Genomic DNA, 11,358 nt, shown 5'->3' on the forward strand with positions numbered 1-11,358 from the left:
TGCACACTCCGTGAGAATGCGTGTAAGGTTGGCGCTGGCTTCCTGTGTCGTAAGCTCGGCTTCCTCGTTAAGGGCGGAATATCGGTTCTGCAGCGCGATCCTGAATTCTTCTACTTTACGTCTAACTGTTTGCTCATTTATCGGCTTCCTTCGTACTAGCTTGTTGCGGTCCCTCCTCAACTCTAGCCTAATTTGAGATCTTACCATACGGTGGTCACTACACCTTACCCTTCCGAGCACTTCCACATCCTGCACGACGCCAGGGTTATCGCATAATATGAGGTCTATTTCATTTTTGTGCTCCCCATTCCGGCTCCTCCAGGTCCACTTCCGACTCTCCCGTTTACAGTAGAAGGTATTCATTATGCGTAGGTTATTCCGTTCTGCAAACTCATCTAGTAGGTGGTGGTGGTGGTGGTGGAAAAACATTTATTCAAGCCAAAGAGGTTCGCGCTTGAAAGCGGGAGAAGCCCTCAGTCCAGGGCCCCTGCGGCGGCTGCGGTTCTGCGTGCCCGGTCCACCAACTGTCGCTGGTCCTCAGGGTCCGAACTGCACAGCGCGGCCTCCCACTGCTCGAAGGTGGGTGTGCGAATAATGGGGGCTGCTTGTGTGTTTTGGCAAGCCCACGTGGTGTTGTACAGTGTTGGATGTTCGCTGCAGTGTGGGGATGTTGGTGGATACATTGTGGGGTGTATGATGTGCAGGAAGCTAAGGTGGGGGTATGTGTTTGTCTGTAGTTGCCGCCAGGCTACAGCCTCCTCTCGGGTGAGCTTCTGGTGCGGTGGTGGGTAGGCACATCTGGCAAGGCGCTGGTGTTGCAGAAGTGTTCGGTACTGCTGCTGGACAGGCTCTGGGTCACGGAGCGACTGGTGCGGTGCCCGGAGGGTGCATGCTCGGGCTGTAGCGTGTGCTCGCTCATTTCCGTCAAGCCCTGCGTGACCTGGCGTCCATATTAGTACAGTTGGGTTTAGGGTGTCCTTGTGCTTTTTTAGAAGTCGGAGAGCGCATATTGAGATCCGACCGTTGCCGCAGTTTCTGCATGCCTGCTGGCAGTCGGTAATTATATGAAGTGGGCTATTCGAAGTTCGAGACGTCATCGGCAGTGCGATGGTCGTTTCTTCGGCTTCAACAATGTTTGTAGTGTTTGCGGTCGCAGCGCGAACGACATCGCCCGAGCCGTCAGTGACACTAACTGCTGTGGTCCCCCTGCTCTTTCTACAGCCCAAACCATAGTTCCCAACTGCCTTGTCTCCAGCCTGATTCTTGCCTACTTTAGCATTGAAGTCCCCCATAACTACAGTATACTGCGTTTTTACTTTAGCCATTCCCGATTCCACATCTTCATAGAGGCGCTCCACTACTTGGTCGTCGTGGCTGGATGTGGGCGCGTAGCCCTGCACCACCTTGAGCTTGTACCTCTTATTGAGCCTAATTACAAGACCTGCTGCCCTTTCGTTAATGCTATAGTATTTGTCTATGTTGCCAGCTATGCTTTTATTGACTAGAAATCTCAATCCCCGTTCTCTTCTGTCCTGTAGACCACGGTAACATAGACGTGTCCATTTTTCAGCACCGTAAGGGCTTCGCCTGCCCTCCTAACCTCGCTAAGCCCTATTACATCCCATTTAATGCCCTCTAATTCCTCGAACAACACCTCGAGACTTGCTTCGCTAGATATGGTTCGCACGTTAAGCGTTGCCAGGTTCAGATTCCATTGGCGGCCTGTCCGGATCCAGGGATTCTTAGCACCCTCTGCTGCGTCACAGGTCTGACCACCGCCGTGGTCAGTTGCTTCGCAGCCGCTGGGGCTGGGGGCCGAAGGTTAGTTGGCGTATTCATGGGAGGTTGTGGCCGTTACTACACCAGGGTGGCCAATCCTGCTCTGGTGAGGGAGTGCATTGCCGGCAATGGTCGCCGGGGACAGGCCGCACCCCGAGCCCCTTTGTGCAATTCCATCAATACGCGGATTTTTTTTAATCCGGTGGGAATTGTCCGGCACCGGGACTCGAACCACGGTCCTTCTGCACGCGAGGCGGGTGTTCTGCCTCTACGCCATCGCTGCCCGCTCTTTTATTGGTAGTTAAATGCAGTCAGAGAATAACCAACTAGCCCGAATCGATCGCTTATTCTAAATAACTGTCATTATATTCCCCCCCATCATCGCCACCATCCTCATCGCCATGGGGCTATGTCGCTGGCTGAGTGCAAAAGTGAGAATGGAAGAGTTTCAACATCGCGATAAATGGCTGTATCTGTGTCCATTGTCACACGCTCCTCACAGGCATAATTTTGCAACCTTATGTTTTCTAAAATGAGCAGCTCGCATTTAAACTACTAGAGTGCGATGTAAGCTAGACTATGCGCGCTGCCAGTGACTTTGAATGACCTCATGAAATACTAACGCTGAAACATGCCGATTTAAACGCTGCAATGTTGAAAGTATTCACTCGCCATCTTTGAGACATTCTGCAGAGCTACGCGCCCAAAAGCAGGTATCCCTCTTATATTGATTGTGTTTGAGCTGCAACACTACTAGATTTTACTAATTCGCTTTGCACATTCTCACAAAAAATTGGTGACACAATGAATCGTTTGTGGCAACTGCTTTTCGTAGTTTTTTTCTGCTTCACCTAGCACTGGTTCACCTAGCGACGCCAAAAAACACAGAAGACATTAGGGAGAAAAGTGTGTAATTGCCTACAGCGGCAGATTTGGACAGCCGTAGATCCAGTATGGGTGATATCAAGTGAAGGCGTGCTATCTAACAGTGCAATGGTACTCTTTCAAACAGTACTGCCGGGAATTGCTTAGACGAGAAAGATGTAGCTCCTGGCACATTGCGCACGTCTATCATCATCATTGGAAATCAGTCTGTTATCTCTAATAAAGGTGTCTAAGGCTTCGTACTCTGGGGCCCATCCGCAATGAGGTGTCCGCTTCACGGTATACGGTGCCGGAGCGGGTCGCAGGAGGCATAGCCGAAAGAGATTATGGTAGCGTTTCACCGACACGTCCGCCTCTAAGCGAAATTAATGGCCGCGGTATCATATTCTTCTGGGCAGAGAGACGTCACGGCTAGCTAGCAAGTGCAGCAACTCATGCGGTACACTTAGCTCAAGCTCGAGTCTAGAAAATAATGTACTGCAGTAGGGACTTCCACCGATTCGGTTAACACACTCGAACGTAACGTCCAATCCACCTCGGCACACCTCGCAAGACGCAATGCCCAAACGAAACGACTGCGTTTACAAATCAGAAAAGCACAACATCTAGGCGTGAAGACTTCGTTGAGCATCGAATACAAAAAGAAGCGGCATTGAGAGAAGAACTGATGCCACAGATGCAGATTGGTAGGCGATAAATCAAAGGAGCAACGGCGAAATATATCCTGCAGGATGCGCAATGAAAGGCACGCTACCGTCATGTGCGACCCTAGCTACAAGGCTACACAAAACGATGTCCAAAGCGATAGAACCTCCGATTTCCCGATGCAGATGCAGTCCATGATGTTGGCATCTCGCGCTCTCACTAGTTGCCAGCAGGGCGTAGGAGTGCACCTCCAGGCATTCAGCTCATGGGTCACAGGTCCCAACGGCGCAAGTTACCTACGGGGTATTTTGGAGAGTGGCAGCCAGTGAACTTAAAACTACCACCTCGTGGTGAAATTGTGGCCAAACACGTGGGATAGGTAAGCCTACCTGTAAATATACTTGCTTCCGCAGTCCCTCCAGAAGCACCACGATATAGAATAGTCAAGCTGCAACTGCGGAGCTAGTTAGGCTAGAAGAGCATGGCTTTTAGGCTATTCCTGTACAAACGATTAGCGCGAATGCCCCCAATACGAGTGCCCCAACGGTGCTTTCGTGAAAAACATACGAACGTTAAGCTTCGACTACACAGTAAACTGACCGTAGAGAACACCTCTATGATTAGTGGGGAAATTCGACTTACTCGCTTGGACGAAGTAGACATCAAAAATGCTTACCCTACAACACACCCTACGTTTTTCTCTTACGCTACAAAATCTATGCTATCGTTGAAGAGGATATTAAGGAAGAAATATGCCGATGCCAGGGCACATTTTTTTATTTCCCCCAAAATCTGCAACAACTCGCATATGCGCATTGTGAACAATTTCTTCTTTAGTTCTTTGCGTAGATCTTCAAGAAGTGAATGTCATGCCATTCGGTAACAGAAAGCGGTATATTAAATTTTTATTGCAAGCGCGTATTCATTTTCTAAGTTACTGTCGGCGAAGTCATCCTTCGAGTGTAGAAATCAGGGTCGAGTCTGTGCTATTATCGTCGATTGTTGTTGACTGGTTGCTCTCGGGAATGTCGTTCTCTTTCGGAGAGCCTAGTAGAAGTCCCACGATGAGGAGCACAGAGGCGACGACCACCACGACGATGCCGACCGCGTACCGTCGCAGCACCCTGAAGAAAGAACTAGAAAAGGAAGGCACTGACTAACAAGGGCATTGAATCCGAAAATGGGCAAGCAACAAGACTTTTGCCGCATTATGTCTGAAAAGGTTGCTGTAAAATTGTATGCCAGAAATTGTTGCAACGGAATAATGCAATAAACACTTTTGAAACTTCCGTGAAAATCATTGTGGGCCTTTGGCGACTGTGGAAAGATTTCGCAAAGGATTTCAGCAATCGCAAGACAGACTTTCCTACTAGCAGTAACGTATTGGACTGTACTAGATACTAAACAGCAGCCGGAAATAATTGCTGCCCCCTCCATTGTCTGTGCATGCATTTTTGTTCCTAGGACATTTTTAAACTCATGAAACGTTCACGGTATTAGCAAAGGTTTGTAGCGCAACGCAGTCACTTTTTATGTTCAATATTCATTATTAGTATGCTCTCAGTTTCATTTATTCAGGGGACCTGCATAAACAGGCAATTTGTGGAATGTTTTTGGCGACCATAAAATATACAGCGGTGATTGATGCCTAATGCGAGCATCTCCTTTTGCCAGATCAATCTATTCTCCTGTCAGAAGCCCGAACTTCTTACTCAAACAACAGTGACAAGGATGTTCGGCAAAAAATGGATTCTTGTCAGGCGGTTCGCATAATGTTACGGAGGAACTGTTAAAGCTAAGATATCGGTAGCCAGGAAACATCCGCGTAAACAATATCTGTGATCACAGTAGACGGAAACGTACCCAGAAATTTAAGAGTGAATTTAGATTCTTTTTCCAATAACCGATATTGCCCTGATAGAGATACGTTGCCTTGCTTTCGGAGAAAAGCCTAATATACGGCGTCTCGTTACCGCTGAAGACGAAACACGGGCCTGTGCCGCTTTCTACGACTTTGTATGAGCAACACATGAAAACACATTATTGTATGTGTAAGGTGCTTCGAGAACTGTACGCGAGGAGTACTTACTGAATCGTCAATCTCTACCTGCTGAGATGCCAGAAATAAATTCAGCTTCTTTTTCGGAGTTCTTCCTTTATTCCTGTACAAAGTAACATGTGTATTCCAAGAATTTATTATGGAGAATTTACTGATGCCCAAGCATTTTGGGCAGAGAGCGCTTTGTTGGTCATCACTTCTATCTCTATTTCGATATTGTAACCTATTTGTAAATGGCGCAAATTATACAGTGCAATCAAGCAGCGTAACAGACAAAACATAGGAGTTTCTCACACAGCTAAGGCAAGCCAATGACGGAAAATTGTTGAAATGACAACCTTACTCTGGTAGAAGACACAAGCCTAAAAACCTAGCAATTATTGTATTGCCTTCCGCAACTAACAAGTTGAACAAAGGGCAGACGTGACCACTCTGATGAATTTTTTATCACTTGCTAGTTGCTTTATTTATCTATACTCTGCAAAAACAGCTGTAATAATTTGTCTTCGTTTCAATGTGATCTGCTACTCCACTGTACATGTGAAGTAAAAAAATGAGTTGAATGCGACCTTCTTCTTCTACGTTGAAACACAAATAATGCAATACATTTTTTCTTTCTACAATACACAGTTATTGAGCGCCATTGAGTGCAAATATCACTAAAGTTGATAAACATTGTTTTTTGACTTTGAACGGTAGCCCTTTTTTTACAAATTTTATTGTTTTGTCCCCAATTTACGAAGCAATACTTTGGAAATCTTCTTTTGTAGAGCAATGACCATTGAATGAAGTGTTTAGTAGCCCCTCGTAAAGATGATCAAAAAATGAGACAGTTTTGCCTTTACGCCGATATGTAAAGAAACGTTTTTAGTATCCCGACTTTGAATAGAGTTGCTCTCGCTGCAAAGAGAGGAATATGTTCTGAAAAATATAAACATGATGTCTTTAATTTTTTGAATGAGGCAGGAAAGTTTGCAAATATCTGGCCAAACATTCTAGGAAGATAAAGAAAAATATTCACTTTGTTTTACAAGTTCCCGAAATGGCAACACCAAGCAATGAGGAAAATAACCCTGCCCCATCGGGTTCTAAATATTTTTTAAAACAAACTACAGTGTTTCTCACTAAAACAATGCCAGTTCCATGGTGAGGATAGAGCGTTCTATATCATAATAAAGTTTCCCCTGAAACAAAAAATGGTCATGGTACCACTTTGGCTGCTCTTGTCTGAACCCACCCCTACTATCTTCATTAACGCTGTTTTAACAATTCGAGGTGGAACTTCCCCTAAATCTGCATTTTTGTAGAAATGCATGGCTTCACACGGTTCCCCACTTTGCGCATTTTTTCCTCTTTTTCTTAATTTTGGATATAAGCTCTTTTCGAATAATTTTCATATACGCTATTACAGAGATTACTGGCGGAACTTCCGCCAGACCTGCCTTTTTGGTGGAATGAAAGGCTTTGCACGGTTCGCCACAATTCGCTATTAATGGCGAAGCCCCTAAATTGGTCGTGCTGTCAGCGTCTATTGTCGTAGTCGTTACCGTGGTCTTATGTAGTCACGGCGCTGAAATACAGGGACACTCGTTTACGCACCGTCCTTGACCGTAACGAGCAGTAAAAAACACTCAGGCACTTTTTTACGTCTCGCGCTGTTACGCTTCATAACGCGTTCTAAAAAACGTCGGGACACTCGCTTACGCCTCTCCCAGAAGGCTTCGTGCTTCAAAAGCGGGAGAATTTTTATGAAAAGCTGTATAGCTCTACACCCGAATGGTTTCATTTCTGTTGGCGAAAATGCCAAGGAGCCAAGAATACATTTCTACACTACATGCTTTGCCCCTCACAGTTTCAATTTAGTAGAGCTGGCCCGGTGTTTTATTAATCCGATATCCTTTCTTGGGCTACTTAAATGCAGAAGTTTTGGTCTTTCTGTCTGTATGTCTGTTTGTGACTCGATGCAGCCAGTCGAGCGAAGTGAAACAAACGCTGACCAATAGTTTTATATGCCCAAAGCCACATTGAAACGTCCAAGCCCGGTTTTAATGTTCATACCTGTCCACATTATTGAACAAGAACAAGTCACTACGCCAGTATAAGGGCAAAACAAAATTATCTCTCAGTGATATTAGCAGTACTCCTTTTTTAAAATTTATTATTGCTTGGTTTTTGTGATAGCAAATGAAATACTACATGAACTGCAGCACATCGTCGCCTGCAATTACCCGCGCTACTGTAGATCCTTGTGTCATTTATTAATCAAACGGCAAAAATAGCAAAAGGTTCCACTAGAGTGGTTTCCCGTTCCGCTTGAAGCGTTGTAGTAGGGTGCCTTGATTGACGCGTACCTCCCCTTTACGGGAGCGCTGGGATCGAGGCACCCGACTGGGAGCAGTGGAACGTGGTAAATTAAAATTGACTAGAGCAAAACTGTAGCGTGTGATCTTGCGCGCAACGAGACGGGAGGCATTTACGTGGTGGCAGGGTCCCCAGTCGACTATCGTCTTTCGTCGACATTTCCAACAAAAAGTACAGATACGCGACAACGTTTTATATTTTTCCTATTTTGTGGTTTTTCCGAAATTCTTTTCACCGAATATTTTCATTTTGGCTGGTATAACAATCTAAGATGGCGGAAAATTTGTAGAAATGCAAGTTGTTACAGGGTTCTCTAGTCCTCGCTATTTTTCTCCTTTTTTCTTATTGGTTTTATAATTGTATGGAACCAATCACCTTCATTTACGGTATTATAACGATTACAGGGGAACTTCCGCGAAATCGTTATTGTTGAGGAAATGCAGGGCAATAATAGGTTTGTCACTTGCTGCTGTGTTTATCTTTTTTTTATTTTTTAGTTTCTCAAAATTCTGTTCGAGCATCGTCACTTGCTGCCGTGTTTATCTTTTTTTTGTTTCTCAAAATTCTGTTCGCGCAATTATCTCCATTTATGCTTTTATCCGCATTTATGGAAATGCATGTGCTTACATGCTCTTAGATGGGGGGCACTCGGCAATGATTTAGGGCCTGATAAGAATTCTAGTGTTCGACCTATCCACTTTCGCAGTGTTCACAGTATGTAGTTTCACAGTGTTGTTCTGGGTGCCTATTGTTTCTATCTTTTGGCGTATGTCTAGCGAATTTTCAGCAGCCTTTTGTGTGACGCCTAATACTAAATTATGTGTAACCGATGTGACTGGGTGAATTTTATTACCTTTCTCAGCTTACGAAACTGCAAAACGAGGCGTTCCTTAGGGCTTAGTATTTACGTTATTGTGCCTTTGGCTGTGCGTAGGCAGCCTTGAGGAGCAGTGGCTTAGACACAGCTGCGTCTTTTTTCTGGTATTAGAGTTTGAAGAAACAGGTGACGAAGGTGCTTGGGCACCGTGGTAAAATGCCACAAAAAAAAATCGCGACTCCACAATTGTAATTCTTTTTTTGTTTATCCTGGAGCACATTAAATTGGGCATCGATGAAAGCCTAATTGTCATTAGCCAGAAGTGAAGACACGATATATTAAGCTCCGCTTCGAAGCAATGAGTTTCACAAATAATTTGGAAACTGCGGATTCCGCGACATGTTCAAAACCGTTTACACGACACGATTAAGAAATTCCATCACCCGTACTTGAACGCCACTTTATGTAATCGATACAATGCATGTCGATCATGCACGAGTGGCGCTTTTCAAGCAAAGCTTTACTACTTTCATCCAGCGGTTTAGTCGCGAATACGCAAGTTCACCTTTCGACCACAGACACCCTCAGCGACACACCCCTGGGAACGCATCGCGTGATTCGCCGGGCACGCTTTCGGCGCTGCGCACAAGGCCTGGTTTTCCCTCGTTTTTCGCAACATGCAGTGGCCGCCACCACGGTTGCGGGCGCTCAGCTAATTGGCAGCCGGCCAACGCCGCCGCATCCCACGCATGCGGCGCTAGGTCACCTCGAGCTACCTGACTCATCTTGGGCCCTGCGAAGAGGCACAATGCGTTCGCCTTGAATGAAAGCAAAGTCAGGCCTTTTCCAGTGAGCGTTGCACGGGTCCTAACAGGTTTCAGCCGTGGTCGGCAACACGGCTACATCAAAGGTTAACCAAGCGAAACCAAGCCTTAATCAGGCTAAGCCGAGCGTTTACTTTGCATATACAACGTTAGCTGAGCTACGCCGCTGACATTTTTAAAAAGCTTTCAGCCATCTCTGTCCACAAATACAAATTTAAAAGAAACTTGTGAAGGGGCGCAAAGAATTGGCCAGGTTAGATTCAGGACTGCATATACGGGCAGCGCAACGGCCGAACATAAAAGTAGAAATGAATGAATGAATGAATTTATTTACAAAGGAGAGGTCGAATGCCTCTTGCAGGGGAAGGAGACAAAGAGGGGAAATGAACCAGCAGGGAATGGGGTTCACTTATAACACGTGTCCGCCCCGCATATGGACCACTCGATTTAGGTCATTTTCACCAGACCTTTACGTCCAGTAAAGGTCTACAGGGTCGTTAAAGTTTCGTTCACGTCGTTTGAAGGCGTTCTCCATTCTTGAAGAGACGTGACGTGAGGAGGTAGGCACCTAAGGCGTTCCTCGGAGAGTCCGGCACAGTCTCAGAGAAGGTGGTTTATGGTGGGTCGGTGGGCATTGCACATGGGGCAGGGAAGGGTAGAAGGGGGAACAGGTGTGGAGCCATCTGGATCCTTTCTGCCGAAGCGCCGGCACCACGTCCGCCAGTCGCGTACGTCAGGAATGACGACTGTGCCGGAGCGGGCCTTGTGTAGAAGGACCTGGAGGCCTCGCGGGATGTCCTCGGGAACTGGTGGGTCTGGCCTTGGGGTCGTTTCGTTGAGGTGACGGCATCACCGCATTTTGCGGATACGGCACTTCGGATACGAGCAGCGCCCTGCTTTGGCCAATTTCTTCGTCTTTTATTCTGGCGGGAGGGGAGTTGGGGCACGACTGCGTCTCGTGTTTCGTCGAGTCGCAGAAGAAACACGTCCTCGCCAGCTCGGGCTGCGTGTTAAGTACCGCGGAGCTCGGCGCGCGTTGCTGTTTAATTTTCGCACCACGGTGTGGAACTTTGGGCGGCTTCGGTGCACGGGAGCCTTAGGTGCATCTTTCCCTGCTTTCTATCTCGACGAGAAGAAAGTCAAGTATGTGCGACAGCCAGCTGTGTGCACCCGACGCCGAAGAGGCGGCCGACTCATACGGCGACTGATTGGTGGGAGCTTCGGCTCCTCTGTGGCTCGGCTCAATTCCCTATGGTAGTCTACGAGTATTTCTTTTGAGAGGCCTGAAAGTAGGACGCCGCTAAGCATTGCCGAGTAGGAAGACATGCTTATGCCGAGTCCTTTAAGTCCACGAATGTGGGCGTGCACGTGATCATACAGTCGGCGCAGCCCGCGTACGTCCTCGGACGAAGCTATGCTGGGAAGGGTTCTCAGTTGGACCAAAAACTATTGTTCCATTCTTGCTTTGTCACCAAATCTTCGCTGCAGTATCTCTACAGCATCATCATAGCATTCCTCTGTCGCTTGAAGCCCTCTTACTTTTGTCATGGCTGTTCCCGTAAGCAGCGATCTTAAATACTGAAACTTCTCTGCCTTTGAGAGATCTTTGTTGTCGTGCACTACCTTTTGGAAAGATTCCGAAAAAGCTCCCCATGCCGACAGCTCACCGTTGAAAGGTTCCAAGCGCAGCTTGACCAGCTTCAGTCCTTGTTGTCGAGCCTGGGCAGGTAGTTGAGGCTGTGATGTTGTGACGCTGTTTGCGGTGTTGGTACGCACCTACAGTGCCGCGATCTTCGCTTTGAGCAGGCCGATGGCTTGGTTTGCGCGATCGTCGTACTCGATTGTCTCCACGTACTCTCCCTCGAAGGCGCCCTCTGGCAGGCCATCGTCGATTGCTTCGTTGATTTTCCGAAGTTCGTCGTTGTTTAACTCCAATCATTCTAAAATTGCCCCCCCATTGTTCCACACCCGCGTCTTGCAGCTCCATT

The sequence above is a fragment of the Haemaphysalis longicornis genome, unplaced genomic scaffold, assembly GCF_048455015.1.
Source record: "Haemaphysalis longicornis isolate Haplotype H1 unplaced genomic scaffold, Haemaphysalis longicornis Haplotype H1 scaffold_4, whole genome shotgun sequence".
Classification (NCBI taxonomy): domain Eukaryota; kingdom Metazoa; phylum Arthropoda; class Arachnida; order Ixodida; family Ixodidae; genus Haemaphysalis; species Haemaphysalis longicornis.